General features: G+C 41.3%; 1 protein-coding gene across 1 annotated transcript in view; it reads left to right on the forward strand.

Moving 5' to 3' along the window:
- Nucleotides 1-214: 214 nt before the first annotated feature.
- The window catches only part of WDR72 (WD repeat domain 72), a 474,126-nt gene continuing 456,479 nt past the window's right edge, over nt 215-17,861 (forward strand). Inside the window, exon 1 of the mRNA XM_040413935.1 lies at nt 215-241. The gene's annotated coding sequence lies outside the window, so the exon portion shown is untranslated. The remainder of the gene's footprint in view (nt 242-17,861) is intronic.

A 17,861-nucleotide genomic window follows, 5' to 3' on the forward strand; every position in this document is an offset into this window, starting at 1 on the left:
CAAATAACTGTTATGAATTCTGACTGCAGTACCCACCATAAATGAAGAGTTAATGGTGGATTCTCTTGGTCTCTGTTGTGTGTCTGATGTGGCTCATGTTTAGCCTGACAACATGACTACTCTTATTCTAGCGTAACCCAAAACACTGCAAGCTTGAACATCAGGTTTTCTTCTTCTGGGACATCCATAATACTACAGTGAGCACAGACGATGAGGACAGAACACTGATACTGCACAAAAGGTATAGAGACTACAGTATATTTAGCTTAAAAGAGTATATTGTACTAATAATAATATATAAATTAGAATGTGGGAAAACATTTCATTTTGATAGCGTACTACTTTTCATTCAAGGATTTATTTGTATGTTTTATGATTTTCTCTGTAGGTTTTATGTTTATTTGCTATTTTACACAGTCTAATTATATTTATATTTTACGATTACTTGTTTTATTACCATGTATTACTAGGCATTTTAATATGCAGGTGAAACTCAAAAAATTAGAATATCGTGCAAAAGTCCATTTATTTCAGTAGTGCAAATTAAAAAGAATTGCATTAATGCAGCTTAAAATTAGAATATTGTGAAAAGGTTCAATATTCTAGGCTCAAAGTGTCACACTCTAGTCAGCTAATTAATCCATATCCCCCTGAGCAAAGGGGACCTGAGATTGTGACTTTGGGGTTTCATTAGCTGTAAATCATAATCATCCAAATTATACCAAATAAAGGCTTGAAATATCCCGCTTTGCATGTAATGAGTCTATCTCATATATTAGTTTCACCTTTTAAGTTGCATTACTGAAATAAATAAACTTTGCACGATATTCTAATTTTTCGAGTTTCACCTGTATTCACACTAAACTTATGGTAGATTTGTGTAAGAGCTTTTGACACAATTGATTTTAAAGTTGTGTTCTCTGTGGTTTTTACATTGGACTTCAGGGAATCCTGCTGTAGTGTCAGAGTATTAGAATGTTCTACAGCAGAATAATGGTCCACATTAGAGATTTTCCTAAAATTTGTTTGTGGTCTGATTCTTCCGAATCAATAAGAAATTTCATTTGGGTACAATCTACCCGAATCAAAAGTACTTTGAATGCCTGGAAAAGTCTCTCTCTCTCTCTTTGGAAACATTTTGTCCAAATTTGGATTCTAAAGAATCGATTTGCTTATCTCTAATCCACATGTATTAATGCTCTGTCAGTCTTGTGTTGTTTGTGACATTTTTTGCAGTTTTATGTGAAAAAATAATGTAGGGTCACATATGTTTTGATAAATTGTTTGCTTTGTATATTGGAAAGGATGTGGTGAATTAGGCTTAGTTTTGTTTCTCAAATTTGTATGCCAAGATGCTTGTGGGGTACAGACGCAACTCTTCTGTAAAATATTACAGCATTTAATACAGCATTTTACAGCATTCCATGCCTAAGGCTTCTTTCATACTTGCTCTCTCGACGTGGCACTACCTAAAAAATATGGCAGGATTCGACCAATAAAAAAGTGCTGCACGCAGTTGACAAAGTTTGTTAGTAGATCATCTTGTAACTAGAACATCCAGACTATGGGCTCATTTGGTATGGGCCAATACGAAGGGCAATGTTTGGGAAGGAAACATGCATTCCCATTTCCCTCTGGCTCTGTCCACTGTTAGGGTACCACCACACATTCACTTTTCTTGAAGCAGTTTTGGAAGCCAAAATCAGGAGGGGACCATAAAAGGAGAGAAAGTATAAAAGACAGATATGACTTCTCTTTTTTTAATTCACTCTTGGTTTTGGCTTCCAAAACTTCACCAAAAAACCTGAACATGTGGGCATACGCGCAAACAGCTGACTGGTGTGGTTGTTGAACTCCCAGATCTGGTATTGATGACCTATCAGGAGGATAGGTCATCAATATCTAATAGTTGGAAAATCCCTTTAAATAAAAGACTTGCATAATACTAACATCTCTGGGCTACAATAGGTCTATTTTACTGTGCTTTTAGCAGCTACTGTAAATCTTCAAATTACTCTGTTTAATCTTAGTTTCTAGTCTTTAGACAAGCATTAGGTCATGACTGATCAAGAGGGATGAGCGAATATTTACAAATTTTAATTCTCCAAAATGAAAAACTATCTTGAACATGACAAAATTCATTCCTATTGCATGAATTGGTCACCTTCTCTGTCTCATTCAGACCATAATTATAATTTTTTTAAATAAAATCTAGTGCAGACAGAAAGGGTGGAATTGGTAGTAACGGGCAATCGGAATTGGATCCTTTCTAATTTTCTTACCTGAACTGGAAAATTATACAACTCCTAGGGTGGAGCTACACAAAGACTTATAGGGGTTGTCTAGACACAGTTTTAAAAAAAAAAAAACAGCTCAGATGATGTAAAACAATAAAGTATACTCACCTTACAATATCCCTGCCACTACAGTGCTGATGCTTATCAGGTCTGTGCTGGTCTCTCTCTACTTGCCTGCTAAGTCAGTTAGTGGCTGAGAAAAGTCACAGCCAGTAGTCGGCTGACTGATATTTCCTGCACGTTGAGAGGGAGCAGAAAGTAGATTAGCTGGGGACCCTGTAAGAGGTGGAATAGGTTCATCAAAGCAAAAGTAAGGTGAATAGCCCTTATTTTTTATGTGATATGTGCCAGTTTCAACATTAAGTAGCTGGACAACTCCTTTAAAGGGTTGTCCGCTTTTGTAATATTGATGACTTACACTTAGGATTGCCGGCACCCCCTCTGATCGTCTGTTTAAAGAGAACGCAGTGCTCCTATGAACACTGTGTTCTTCTTCTCTGTTTCACTTGAACAGGAAAGAGCCAACTAAAGTGAATGGGGACAACAGAGTTGTAATTCCACTGTTCGCCATTGCAATGTCGACAGTGAGCAAGTAAACAGAGAACCCAGTGCTCATATGAACGCTGCATTCTCTTCAAACAGCTGATCGGCGGAGGTGCCGGGAGTCGGACTCCTGCTGATCTGATATTGATGGCCTACGCTGAAGATTTAGGGCTTTAATATAACAAAGGTAGAGAACTCTTTTAAAGTCTTTGTGTGATGTCAATTACAGAGTTTGGCTGATAAACATTATAGCTGATAATTTGGCAATAGAAGCATGGCCTCTTACAACTTTTTTATGTCTCTAATACTTCAGTACTAATTGTGAGCTATGATATCTACTAGCTTAGCCTTTTAAGTTCAATTTAATAGACACTGAGCAGCTGCTTTCCAGTATCGGCTGCGCCCCCTATGCAGCCTGGTATACAAGATCCGCAGATTGATGTTCGTTGATGTGACACAATGGATGATGACAGAGCTATTGTGAATCAACTACTGATATGAGTGGAATTATTGCAGCAGAAAGACAACTTGTAGGATGATTGGGAAATCGTCGGCATCAGTCCTGCGTGCAGGATGGAGCCTGACAGACTCTCGACAAGCCACTCAGTCCATGCGTGCTACTAAAGAGATCTTGTAGAGCTGTACTCGTATGAAGTGATTGTGTGCTCCACCACCCAATTTTCCCCCTTTAGATTCAACATAAACCATTTTAATTAATATTGTGTCACCAAAAGGGATTGAAATGGCGAATTGAATTTTGCCAAGATAGAGTCTTTCGATGAAAACATGTCTTTATTGATTGCAGAAGAAGAAAATCATTCTTAAAATGAAATCCCGAGAAAAATCATATCCCTGAGAGAAAATTTCTGAGTGGCAGCCTAAGATTAACATCATAAAATTGAATTTTAGCTGCAAAGCGTTGATGTAATCAGCAGCTGGGAGATGGTATTGCCCTTGCCGTGCTCTCTTTGATTGTGGTGAATTATTGTGTGGAATGAAATAAATGTTTCTTGTGTCATTCTTTCTTGAAACACAAAGCCACAGGCTACAAGACAGTTGTTTCTTTAAAACATGAAATTGGTTGTATTGCATTTATCATTTGCGATCACTGCTCTTTTCTCTAAACTCTGGTAATGCTAGCAGTTGAATACATTTTACTTTTCACTTTCTAATGGGTTTAAGGAAAGAACCCACTAGTGGGGACTTTTTGTGACAGGTAGTAGGGTCATTTACAGACTTTAAAATATGTTTTATGCACTGGTTGTAGATATAAATTCCATTGCATGGGTAAATAAGGTGTATGTTCGTTGGGTGATTGCATCTTTTATGTGGCATATAAAATCATTATCGGCAGCAGATCTCAATCAGTAAGCTGATAAACAATGAAAGTGTATGAGGATGAATGATCACAATGAAGATTATTCATACTGTACTGATTATTGCTGCATGCACCCCAATTCCAAATACCACAGGTAGGATTCAAAATTTTAACAACAGGTTCTGTAACAGGGTTCCGAAGGTGCACTCGGTCTCCCATTAGCCGCAGACTTGCTGCTTAGCTTCTGGAGCAAGGATCTGTGTTTGACCTCATTCCCAGGGCGGCTTTGCTAGCTGGGAGGCTCCTGCTCCTAAGTCTGCCTTGAGCGCCGAGCTGATCACTCGGTGCTCGACTGGTTGGTCTGTCGGTCATGTGACGCTGGCCATGTCACATGACCCTCACTCCCCACTATAAATACAGGAAGCCTGCTGGCCACAGGTTGCCTGTTAATTTAGGTTCCACCTGTGACTTTGTCTTTCCTGGCGTACTTACCTCCTGCTTAATTCCTGACGATCCTCTGCCTGCTCCTTGTGTACTTTGCTGCTCTCCTGGTATTCTGACCCCGGCCTCCTCCTGACGATCCTCTGCTGACTCCCTTTGGTACTTCACGACTCTCCTGGTATTTATGACCCCGGCTTCTCCTGACAATTCTCTGCTTGCTCCATTTGTACTTTGTAGCTTTCCTGGTATTGACTCGGTCCGTTCACGTTCTGTTGTTTGTCTGTCTGTCATCCCTGCACTTATTCCAAGCTAGGGATTGCCGTCCAGTTGTCCCCTGTCATTAGGACTCGCGAGGCAAGTAGGCAGGGCCAGGGGTAAGGGTGGAGCACAGTGGTCACTCCCCCCCCCCCCCCCCCGTGTGTGTGTACGCGACCATTACAGGTTCCCTACTCTACGGGGAATGGCACATATTTCCGAAGGCTACACCCATAAATACACTTTTATCATAAGTACTAACACACACAAATAACCATTAAAAGAGAAGTCTACGGCTCCCATTATTAAAAAAAAAGTAGAAATCTTTATTTTAGTGCTTAACTGCAAGTAATACAATGGAGACAAACATGGAGACTGGCCTACAGAAACCGCCAGAGGACACAAAACAGATACTGGCTGATCTGTGTCTGCCTCCCATGTGTTACCTCAGAATGTGTGCATTGCACACCACAACAATTTTTTTTGGCACTAAGCCACACCTCTATCTCTGCCCAATGCCAATGTATATACACGCCCAATCCCATCCAGTCTCCTTTGTGCCCCCACATAATAGTTATGTCCACATAGAGCTCCTATGTAGTAGTTATGTCCCTTTAATCCCCCAAACAGTAGTTATATCCACTAAAGACATGTGCCTGGAGTATTTATAGAACCCCCATAGTGTCCCTAATAATTATAATGCTTCCACAGTGCCCCCAGTACATATAATGTCTCTTATAGTGGCTAAATACTTATAATCACCCATAGTGCCCTCATTACTTATAATGTTAATAATTATAATGCTGCCATTATGCCCCAAGTACTTATAATGCCAACTATAGTGCTCCCAGTACTTTTAATGTTTCCTTTAGTGGCCCAGTACTTATAATCTCCCCACATAGTGCCCCCAGTACTTATATTGTCTCCTATAGCGGCCCAATACTTATAATTCCTTACCATAGTACCCCCCCCATTCTTATATAATTATTACCTATAATCCCCTGCACCTCATAGTGCTTCAGTGCCGACCTCCTCACACACACACACATATACACACACTCACACAAGCCTCTTAGGGCTTCCACCTTGCGTTGCCTGCATCTCAATTACATTATCGTGTCAACTATGCTGGGACTATCCCAAAAGATAGAGGACTGGTTGCCCCCCTGCAGTGAAGTCCAAATCTCTGTACAGGGGTTAAATGGTGAATACCAGAGGAGCACCGGAATAACACTCTTAGAGTTTAGCCCAAATCCAAACCATTTAGTTGGCACAGTGGGTCCATACTCACTGATCCATAACAATTCACCTTCTACAGCTCCAGCAATTGGTCTCCTAACTTCCCAGACATTTAAAGACTGTTCTTAAAAGAAGAGGGGTGCTACAGAATGGTAGACATGGTCGTGTTCCTACTTTTTTGAGATGCGTTGCTGCCATCAATTTCTAAATGAGTAATTATTTTTCATGAAATGGTAAAATGTGTTCTGTGATCTATTGTGAATAAAATATATATCAATAAAGTATTCATAACTCCTAGTCGAAAAAGCCTAGGTGGATTTCTGGGCAGACTTTATCCTCAGCAATAGAAGGGTACAATTCCTGTAATGAAAATGTGTTTGCTGTGAAATGGTGTGTGTGTTTAGCTCCCACCTTACTAGGTAAAGCTGCTACTTTACTTGGGTTTGGTTCCCTGTGTTATACATTTGATGCGTATTTCCTTTCATTCCTTTCCTTTTAGAACAGACTGTATGGGGTGGAAAACATTATCTTCTCTATTTATGGCAAGTCATTGTGTATTTATATGTGATGACGATGTTGATGTGCACTAAGAAGGCGGTTCTTCATATGGGTTTACATGTCAGAGTTAGTAGAGTGGAGGAGAGGGACTCCAGGTGGCCATAAACTGCTTGCAGGAATGCCACTAAGAGGTAGAGATCCTGTACGGAGCTGATAAAAGGCATGTGGCCATAACCATACACTGAAAGTGAAGGTGAGAGATGAGAGTTTGGCTAGAGAGGGACACTTGTGGTCTTGGACAGATGGAAAGCTGTGAGATACCAGGATATCATTCTGTGTGGCATGGAGGGTCAGAAGCAGCAAGCCAAAATCAACTAACCCTAACCGAACTTTGTATGAAGTGAACCCCTGATGCAATACTAGTCTTCAGAGCCATGAAGCCATCGGTGAATAAATGCCATCACTGTTAGTAACTAAGTGTTCTGTTGTTTCTCTTTTTAGAGACTATTAATCATTATGCTTGTGAGCCTCTTTGTAGTAAATACGTGAGTTGCGTTATCACTGTCTGTCACCTGTTCATTACATACCCCTACCCCAAAAAGTAATAAGGAAAACCCCATCTGCAGTACCAGCTAAGACCTGCAAGGGGCCCCTACAAGCAGAACTATGCATGCAGTTCTTGATTATAATATAGGCCAGGGGCATTCAGCTACTTTTAGTAATGGTCCACTTACTTCAGATTATCCGCATGACCGCATCTTCACATGTCCCGGACTATTCCCATGTATGTGCAGGGGCTAAACAGTAGCCAAACACATTTAGCACAGGTTGAGGTTGTGATGCGGTTTTAAAATTGAACGTGACTGAAAGCAGTTTAATTGTTAAGTAGGTTGTCCCACGAAAAATATTGTTTATAGTTAAATCCAGTCTTACTCTTATTTTTTTTTTAAAGTGCTTCTATCTCCAGATATTCCAGAAATAATGTTAGAATAGCGCCACCTGCTGTTTCTATTGAACAGAACAGCCTTTAGTTGTCCACCTGAAAAATTACAGTAATACTGATCCACTTTCTTATCACTTGCTCATTATCTCCTCTAACATGCAGAGAAAACTCTGCAGCTTCAGAAGTGGTCGTCTCATCACCCTGAGATCCTTCTGTATACCCAAAGATGCTGAAAGATAGGCATGTCTGAGCATGTGTGTCCACCATGAAACATCTAGCGAAGTGGACACAATAAGATTGATCCATAGAAACAGCAGATGGTACTATTCTAATATTGTTCCTGGAATATCTGGGGATAGAATATTTTTTGTAAATACAAAAAAGTTTACAATAATATAATATTATAAAGCAGCTCTGTCACCTGGATCAACCTTACCCTACCAGACATATGGCCTAGTGGGGTTGATGACGCTCTGATATGTCTGTTGGTGGTATTGTTGCGGGGAAAAAAATTAGCTTTTAAAATTATGCACATAAACTATTCGAGCACCAGGAGGCAGGCTTATGCGGTCCTCAACGATACCACCGACAGCCATAAGACAGGTATTGTATTAATCAGTGTCATCAACCCTACCAGGCTATATCCCTGGTAGGGTAGGGTTGATTCGGGTGACAGAGCCGCTTTAACTATAAACAGTATTCTTTAATGAAACTGCTTTTAACTGCACTAAATTTTAAACCTGCTCTGATTTACACATGGGGTGTTTTCAGCCTCCTCGTGGCTGCAGTTTATGAATACAGCCTAAACATCACAACCTAACATCACAACCTAATTGTCCTTTCAAAACATTTTCTATAAAGTGACCAATGCAGGTTAGTAATCCCATGCTTTTTTTGTCAAAAAATTACCTCCACATTCAATATCAAGAGCAAGCAGCAAAGGTGGGCACAGTAAACTGAGGAATGTGCCGCTGACACTGTGGTAGGAGGTCCTTGCCTGCTCCAGTGACACATTCCCGCTGTGCCCCCGTACTCTCTACCCTCACTGAAGTGTAGTTCCATTGGTGGCCGTTGCCAACGTCCCCCCTCTGTTCCAGCAGCACAAATGCCTGTTTTGTAGTCTAAAGTGTGCCTACATGCTGCTGAGCAGAGGGTACACATGCCCCCTTCACTCTTCTCTGCCTACAATCCCTGTAATCCCTTGTGTCAGGATGAGTTTAAAAGCATTGTGTGGCCACATGTCTGTGTGGCTGGAGGGTAACCACGTTCCTGTCTTGGTCTGAACAGCAGGGGTCTGGACAGCTGGCATCCATAGTCCAATATTGGACTGTGGTCCGCCAGTTGGGTACCATATAATACCAACAACATATCATTTCACTTTTCATGCAGATACATTCTATATGTAAACTGTGAATCAAAAGTGAACATATCAGTTAAACCCTTAATGGCTGTCCACTTTAGTGCAGGCCCTCAGTCTGCAGCAAGCTCTTTAGACATAGCTATAGTTGAGGTGTGTTAAAGAGCATCCCATCCCTTAGTAACAGCTTTGGTTCTAAGTGCAGGCTCCTGTTTCACAGCCAAGGTCTGATGAAACTGCGATCCCAGCTGTTAACTCCTTGATCCTGCCATGTTCCATACTGTGACATGATCAAACCACTCTATCCAACGATCTGGTCACAGGGTCACCGACAGCCCTCCATTGATTGAAAATATCTGAGTGCTTGCCATCTCCGTCAGTCTCACAGAAGTAAATGGAGTGGTGGCCACCCTTGCTTGGCTATTTTCAGAACTACCATAGAAATTAGTGGCTGGTATGCCATTGCATGCACATTGTGCTCTCCTTTACTTTTAAGGGCCCGTTTTGAGCATAGGTGCACCCTCAGAGTTAGGACCCACACCTATCTGACTTTGATGGCGTATCCTAGTGATATGCTATCAAAGTCTGAGATGACATAACCCCTTTAAGCCTTTTTGGGCCCTGTCATTAAGGTGTTGAAGGGGTTTTCTGAGATTTATTTAACTCAGTACCTATCCTCTCAACACCTGGGAGCCCCACAGGTCAACTGTTTGAGAAGGCACCGGTGCTCGCAGTTGGACCATGGCTTTCTCGGAGCTTTGCCTAGGCCATGTGACATCACATTCATTGATCAGATGTGCTAGGCGTACCTCAGCCCCATTGTGATTGGTGAGCTGAGATAAGGCCACAGCGTTATTGCAAGCGCCGGTGCCTTCTCAAACAGCTGATCAGTGGGGGTCCCTATCCAGGGGATAGATCATCACTATAAAAATCTCAAAAAACCCCTTTAAGTGTATGCATGGAAGGAATTGTTACACAACCTTCGTTTACAAGAATGTTTTTTTTCTAAAACCAGATAGTGATACATATTCTTTATTTTTGAATCTGCTTTGTTTTCTGATTGCGGATTTTTTTAAATTAATAAATATTGTTTTGTTTTAGAACACATCTGCCATTGTTTCAGTGATAAGTAATTTACGGGGGATAAATTTATGATATCTTTGTCTATATACAGTAGTTAATGTTGAGCAAATCAAAGTATCCGAAGTGGAATTTTAGGGAAAATTTAATTCGCCAAAAAGCTGAATTTCCTTGTGCTTTTGCCTGAAATGGCGGTAAAAAACGAAATCATACTCACCTCATCCATTTAAGCGGGCAGAGACCATTGCGGCCATCTTGATTGAAGATCCAGCAACGTAGGATGTCACTACTCCAGGCAGCATGATGATGTCATCATGCACTGAGCAAGATTTCACCCACTCCTGAAAGCCCTAATTTTTTATCTCAAATGGCGCGATCAGCAATGAACGCGGCATCTGAGGGGTTCAATGACCGGTGGTGGGGCAATCACCGTTCCCTATCATTGTGCTCGCTACTTAGAAAGAAATTAGCTCCGTGACAAAGTAGTTCATCACAAAGCGAATTTCTTTGTGAAATTCGGCGAAGCAAGTCTCTATATATGGGGAAACTGAGTAGACAAGATCGAGAACCAACCTACTTAGAGGTGGGAAGACCCCAAAAAGAAAAAATCATTGACATATATAAACCCTGACAGGGCATACAGACAAATTATGCTTCCTATACGGTAGTGTGCAAGCATTATCACCACTGATGGATTGCAGGGTGATCGTAGCCATGGAAACTGGCAGTGAATAATGTGATGGAAAAATGAATCCATCCTGCAAAGGAAGCAATTTGAATAATAATAATGATAAATTAGTAAGTGGCTTGTATTAAAGGGGTTGTCTGGGTTCAGAGCTGAACCCGGACATACCCTTATTTTCACCCAGGCAGCCCCCCCCGATGTTACCATCGGAGCATCTCATGCTCCCATGCACTCCCTTGCCCTGTGCTAGATCGCGCAGGGCAAGGGCTCTTTTGTTTACAATAACCCACTGCCGGGCGGAAGCTTCCACCCGGCAGTGTGTTCGGTGATATCACCGACTCTGATGGGCGGGCTTTAGCGCTGCCCTAGCTGTTTTACAGCGCTAAAGCCCGCCCATCAGTGCTGGTGACGTTACCGGGCTTCCTAGCAGCCCCATGAAGAGCCCGGTTCGTCACCGAAACTCCAGAAAATGCCTTTGCCCAGCACGATTTAGCGCAGGGCATAGGAGAGCATCGTAGCATGAACTGCTCCAATGCTCAAGTCAGGGGGGCCGGGGGGGAAATGGAGGTATGTCCGGGTTCAGCTCTGAACCCGGACAACCCCTTTAACTTTCTCTACATAATAAATGCCATTTGCTGAAGTGAGACAGTCCCTTTATGAAAGGTGGATCTATAAGGACATATCAGGCCGATTCCACTAATCTGGTTTCAGTATGTTTGTTTCTTATATTTTAAAGAAACATCTTTGTGAACTGTTCATATTGATATATGCTCATGTGAAAAAAAAAATTACTTCTGTAAATTTCTTACAAATTTCTTAACACATGAATTTTATATTCAGTGTATATAGTCTGATAGTAATAGTGCTGTAAGTGTAGACACCCATGATAACTGTTCACATATATTTCATTTGTCAGTGACATAGTTTTTCCTGTTCATCTTGGTTTTCGTCTTGTAGGGCCCTGAAAGAACCAAAACGGGTTTAATGTGTATTATGATAAGCAGTGTTGAGTGAATCGAAGTTAAACAAATTGACTTCAATCCAAATTCAAGGAAAAATGTGATTTGCCGCGAATAGGAATTTCCTGGCACTTCATGGTAACAAGTAAATTTTTCCTGAAATGGCAGTAAAAAAAAAAAAACATACTTACCTCATCTATTCGCTCGCGGAGAGGCCATTGTGGCCATCTTGAGTAAAGAAAATGCACCAAACACATGCACTGACAAGTGAGAATACCGCTAAACTATCTCTGTTACCATATACAGTTTCGGACTGGGGTGCCTAGGGCCCACCAGTAAAATTTATTGTGGGGGCCCACCATACGGATACAGTCAAATATTACCTGCTCACACAGCAAGATGCCACCAGATGATTGATTATGGGGGTCCCTGCAGCAACTTTGAGAAGGTAGGTCCTGGGGAGAAGAGGACACTGGCTAGCTTTCCTCTATAGCTAGAAGTTACCTCAGCTCTGATCATGTCTATAATAAACTGGGGAGTTTATTTAATAATCTATCAAGTTTTTATATGAACATAGGCAGGTTGAGGTGCTGTACATTGAATATATGTATGTAGTGCAGTAAGTCTATTGTGCTATGTGCCACTCGTGCAGGGGGTGGGAGACTAGGGGCCTATCTTCCTCAGGGGCCCACTGGGGATTCACCTATACCCCTGTGGGCCAGTCCAAGCCTGACCATATAGATCAGGACTTTCACTACAGAAACCAAGAACAGTGGTTAAAGATAATTATAAAGCACCCAAAATTACACAAAAAAACAACGAAATCCCAAGACGTCCACTTGCTGACTTATTCTGCATAAATATCAGTAGTAATAAGTCAGATCAACTGGACTTGTATTTGGTCTTGAAGACGTCTTGCTAGTTATCCAACTGGCTTTCTCAGTTAGAAAGATATAGACATAACCTGCATGAACTGCTTGCAGAAAAGGAATTGTTGTAAATATACCTCTGCCCTTGTGTCCATTGTGTCCTACAATTGTTTGCACAGAAGGGACATACAGACCATGGAGAGGGGACAATTTTACATGGTTCAGAGTTCTCATGAACTCAGACACACTTATCTAATTCAGAAAGAACCATACCACATGCTATTAGCAGATCACAGCACCCTGGGTGCAGCTAGAGTATGTAGGAGCAGCTCTCATAAAAAAGTCCTCTGTCACATCTGTCAGTCAACTGCACCGGCGAGGTACAGTGGAGGCAAGATTACAATCTGTCCTGTGCCCTACGCATTTCAGGTCAGATCTACACTGGTTACAGGCTGCACAGGTATGGATACTGCTGACTGCAGTAATAGATGTCACAAGAGAGCCGACCTATTGACTGCTGAAAACCATTCTCTGTGCCTCTGCGTGCTTTAACCATGACGTGGAAAGAAGTAGAACACAGATTCCAACTGTATTTCTCCAACTTGAGTTTAGCGAATGGAGGAAGCAGAGTTTGTATGCACTGGATTAATGGGAACAGCAAGTAACACTGAATACTGTATATTATAATGAGGACAAGCTTTCATGAGCTCCGCTGGGAGCCTTGGGCCCCAGTTGGTAGCCAAGATTGCCCTCATTATAATTATAATAGACCCTGACTGCAGTACATAAGTACTGTAGTGTATTATAACCTAGTGAAACTAACATAAAAAATAGAAAAACAAGTTTTTAGAAAATAAAAATTTTAGATAATTGCAAAGGAATAGGCTGGGGAGGAGTAAAGTAAAAAGAAGGCAGAGCCTGGGCACCTACACACTGAACGCCTGGGCACTTGCGACTGCTCATTTGCAAATGAATTAAACGTAGTTTTTCCTGCTTGTGCAAGTCTAAAGAAAAGAACAAAGGTACTGTTACAATCCTGTATAGGTGTGCTACAGAGCCATGTAAGCACTGTATATGGCCATATGGAGGTGACAGACTCCCTTTAAAGCGGTTGTCCGAGTTATGAAAAAAATAAATATATAGCACTGTAAATCTGATGGTCAGCAATATATAACTAAGGCTACTTTCACACTAGCATCCTGTCCTTAGATGATAGGACTGGAACTCATTTGCACTGCTATAGTTCATCCACTAGGTTGCATATTATTTCTGCAACATCGGGTTTTTTGCACTGCTGTTGCTCAGACAGTCTCCCATTGTTGCCTGATGTCTCGCCATCATCAAGAAAACTAAAGGCGGTTGCATTGCCTGTATGTGAGGATGTGGAAACCTTATGGGTGGAAGTTCAAAGGGATATAAACACTGAAAAAATAATACTTGGTGTAATCTATAGACCCCCTAACATCACAGAGGAGATAGAAACGCAACTGTATAACCAAATAGAGTGGGCTGCACAGCCTTGTACAGTGGTCATAATGGGAGATTTTAACTTCCCAGACATTGACTGGGGTCATGGTTCTGCCTCAACCACAAAGGGGAGAAGATTCCTCAACTTGCTGCAGGACCACTTTATGGGCCAGTTTGTAGAAGCTCCCACTAGGGGCAATGCTCTGTTGGATCTGGTAATTTCTAATGATTCAGAGCTTGTTGGAAATGTTACTGTTCGAGAAACACTAGTTAATGGTGACCACAATATAATTATATTTCCCCTAAACTATAAGAAGCAAACTCTGTCAGGCAGAGCAAAGACACTAAGTTTTAAAAAGGCTAATTTCCCTGGGTTCAGGGCAGCATTTAGGGCAAAGAATGGGAGCAGCTATTGTCACATAATAATACTGAGGATAAATGGAAGAGCTTTAAATCCACATTGAGTAATTGCACAAACAAAAATTATTCCTTTAGGTAACAAGTGTATAACGGCTAAAATTAAACCCCCCATGGCTTACAGCTACTGTAAAAAGGGGAATAAAAGACAAAAAAAAAAAGCATTTAGAAAATGCAAATCTGAGGGGTCAGCTGTAGCGTTTGAAGATTACAAAGGGCTTAATAAAAACTGTAAAAAGGAGATAAAATTTGCAAAAATGCAAAACGAACAGCAGGTGGAAAAAGAGAGCAAAACAAATCACCAAAAATTCTTTAAATATATAAATGCTAAAAAACCAAGGTCCGAGCAGGTAGGTACCCTAAATAATGGTAAAGGGGGGATAGTCACTGAAGATAAGGAAAAGGCAGGGTTACTAAATGTTTTTTTTAGCTCTGTATATACAAAAGAAGAGAAAGGAACTGATATCTGTGGTGCTGGGGCTGTTAGTACATCCAGTAATATACTCACTTGGCTAACTGTAGATATGGTCCAAGATAAGTTAAATAAGGTAAATGTGAACAAGGCTCCGGGTCCAGATGGATTACACCCAAGAGTGCTTAAAGAGCTCAGTTCAGTCATTGCTGTGCCCCTGTTTATACTTTTTAAAGATTCTCTAGGTACTGGTAGAGTGCCAAGTGATTGGCGCAAGGCAAATGTGGTTGCCCATATTTAAAAAAGGATCTAGGTCCTTCACAGGTAATTATAGACCAGTTAGTTTAACTTCTGTTGTGGGAAAAAGGTTTGAAGGACTCTTAAGGGACTATATACAGGAGTATGTGACTTTAAATAATATTATAAGTGATAACCAACATGGGTTTACCAAGGACAGAAGTTATCAGACTAAGCTGATTTGTTTTTATGAGGAGGTGAGTAGTAGTCTGGACAGAGGGGCAGCTGTGAATGTAGTGTTTATGGATTTTGCTAATGATTTTGATACTGTCCCTCATAGATGTTTAATAGGTAAAGTAAGGTCTATAGGCTTGAAAAGTATAGTTTGTAATTGGATTGAAAACTGGTTGAAGTACCGTGTCCAGCGAGTTGTGTTCAATGATTCCTATTCAGAATGGTCCCGGGTTATAAGTGTTGTACCCCAAGGTTCACTGCTGGGCCCTCTATTATTTAACTTATTTATTAATGATATAGAGGACGGGATTAATAGCACCATTTCTATTTTTGCAGATGACACCAAGGTATGTAGTACTGTACAGTCTATGGAAGATGTCCATAAACCACAAACTGACTTGAACACTCTGAGTGATTGGGCCTCAACTTGGCAAATGAGGTTCAATGTGGATAAATGTAAAGTTATGCATTTTGGTAATAATAATCTCCATATGTCATATGTCATAGGTGATGTAACACTGGGAGAGTCACTTATAGAGAAGGATTTGGGTGTCCTTGTAGATGGTAGATTAAATAACAGCATACAATGTCAATCAGCTGCTTCTAAGGCCACCAGGATATTGTCATGGATTAAAGGAGGCATGGACTCGCGGGGCAGGGATGTAATATTACAACTTTAGAAAGCGTTGGTGCGGCCTCATCTGGAATATGCAGTTCAGTTCTGGGCACCAGTCCATAGAAAGGATGCACTGCAGCTGGAAAAAGTACAGAGGAAAGCGACTAAACTGATAAGGTGCATGGAGGATCTTAGTAATAAAGAAAGATTAAAATAATTGAAATTGTTTAGTCTTGAGAAGAGACGTTTAAGGGGGGACATGATTAACCTATACAAATATATAAATGGGCTATACAAAAAAATACGGTGAAAAACTCTTCCATGTAAAATGCCCTCAAAAGACAAGGGGGCACTGCCTCCGAGTGGAGAAGAAAAAGTTCAGTCTCCAGAAGCGTCAAAGCTTCTTTACTGTAAGAACTGTGAATCTGTGGAATAGACTTCCTCAGGACGTGGTCACAGCAGGAACAGTGAACGGTTTTAAAAAGGGTGTCACGGATGAGATATAGGAGGAAACACCAAACTGACAGCAGGACGGGGAAAGGGAAAGCCACTAGGCTTTAACGCTAGGGACAGGAAAAGGTCACCTACTAGTAACCCTACTCCTGGCCCTGACTCTTAACCGTATGGGCACCCCTTGAAGGTAGAAATGCCCATACCCTGTAACATGGGACCCTGGAAACCCTAGAGAGCCCTAAGAATATTGTCAGGGCTGAGGCAACCCGTTCCTTCCCCGATGAAGGAACAGGCATCTCCCTGAGGCCTAGTAACAACAAGCAAGGAAGGGAAAACAAAACACACACAAACGAGACACTTAAAGAGGACCTTTCACTAGTTTAAAAACTAAAAACTAACTATATCAGTGGGCAGAGCAGCACCCAGGGGTCCCCCTGCACAGAATTCAGACTGGTGGAGCATGGAGGAATCTGCTCTTTATTCAGTGTTTGTTTGTGACCTCATCCCCTGCTTCAGGTGTAGCTTAGTACTCTAGCGGCGCCCACTGATATAGTTAGTTTTTAGTTTTTAAACTAGTGAAAGGTCCTCTTTAACTTCTGTAGTGATGGACGAGCAGGAACACCAGAGACGACCTCACACCAGTTCAGCGAAACCCAAATGAAGCTACCGCACAATCAGAAGGGTGGGGCAAAACTAAATAGGGTATAGTAATGAGTACTAAGCTACACCTGAAACAGGGGATGAGGTCACAAACAAACACTGAATAAAGAGCAGATTCCTCCATGCTCCACCAGTCTGAATTCTTAAAAGTAAACAACATTAATGCTTATGAAAACGTGTAGAAATCTGAGTCTCACTTCCTTCTGGGATTCACGTCCCCACCTACCCCTTGGTTGAACTTCATGGGCTTATGTCTTTTTTCTCCCATATCAACTATGTAACTATGTAAATCTCAATCGTATCCATTCACTTCAATGGGATAGCTCTGACCAATTCACTTGAACAGGAAGGAGTTGTCCTATTGAAGTGAATCGGGATGGAGCAGTTGTAATTATTCCTGCTCGCCATTGTAGTTGTGATGGCGAGCAGGTAAACAGTGAAGAGAAGACAGCGCTAGTACCAGTGCTGCTTTCTCATCAAACAGCTGATCGGCAGGGATGCCAGGAATCAGGCCTCCACCGATCTGATATTGAAGAACTATCCTGAGGATAGGCCATCAATATAAAAAAAGCAGACAACCCCTTTAACACCAAGCCAGCATTAATAATCTTAAAGTGACAGCAACATATATGGCCACCGGTAAATAGATGGTAACTAGTGGTAGCAAAGTTTTGGAAAAAAAATCCTGCTTTTGACTTATAAATACTGTAGTATATAAAGGTAGCAAGAGGCAATACTGTGAAATGTATTATTTATTTTATGCACTTACATAGCGCTGCTATATTCTGCAGCACTTTACAGACATTAACATCACGCTGTCCCCCATGGGGCTCACAATCTAAGTTCCCTATCAGTATGTCTTTGGAGTGTGGGAGGAAACC

This window comes from Bufo bufo, chromosome 1, assembly GCF_905171765.1.
Source record: "Bufo bufo chromosome 1, aBufBuf1.1, whole genome shotgun sequence".
Classification (NCBI taxonomy): domain Eukaryota; kingdom Metazoa; phylum Chordata; class Amphibia; order Anura; family Bufonidae; genus Bufo; species Bufo bufo.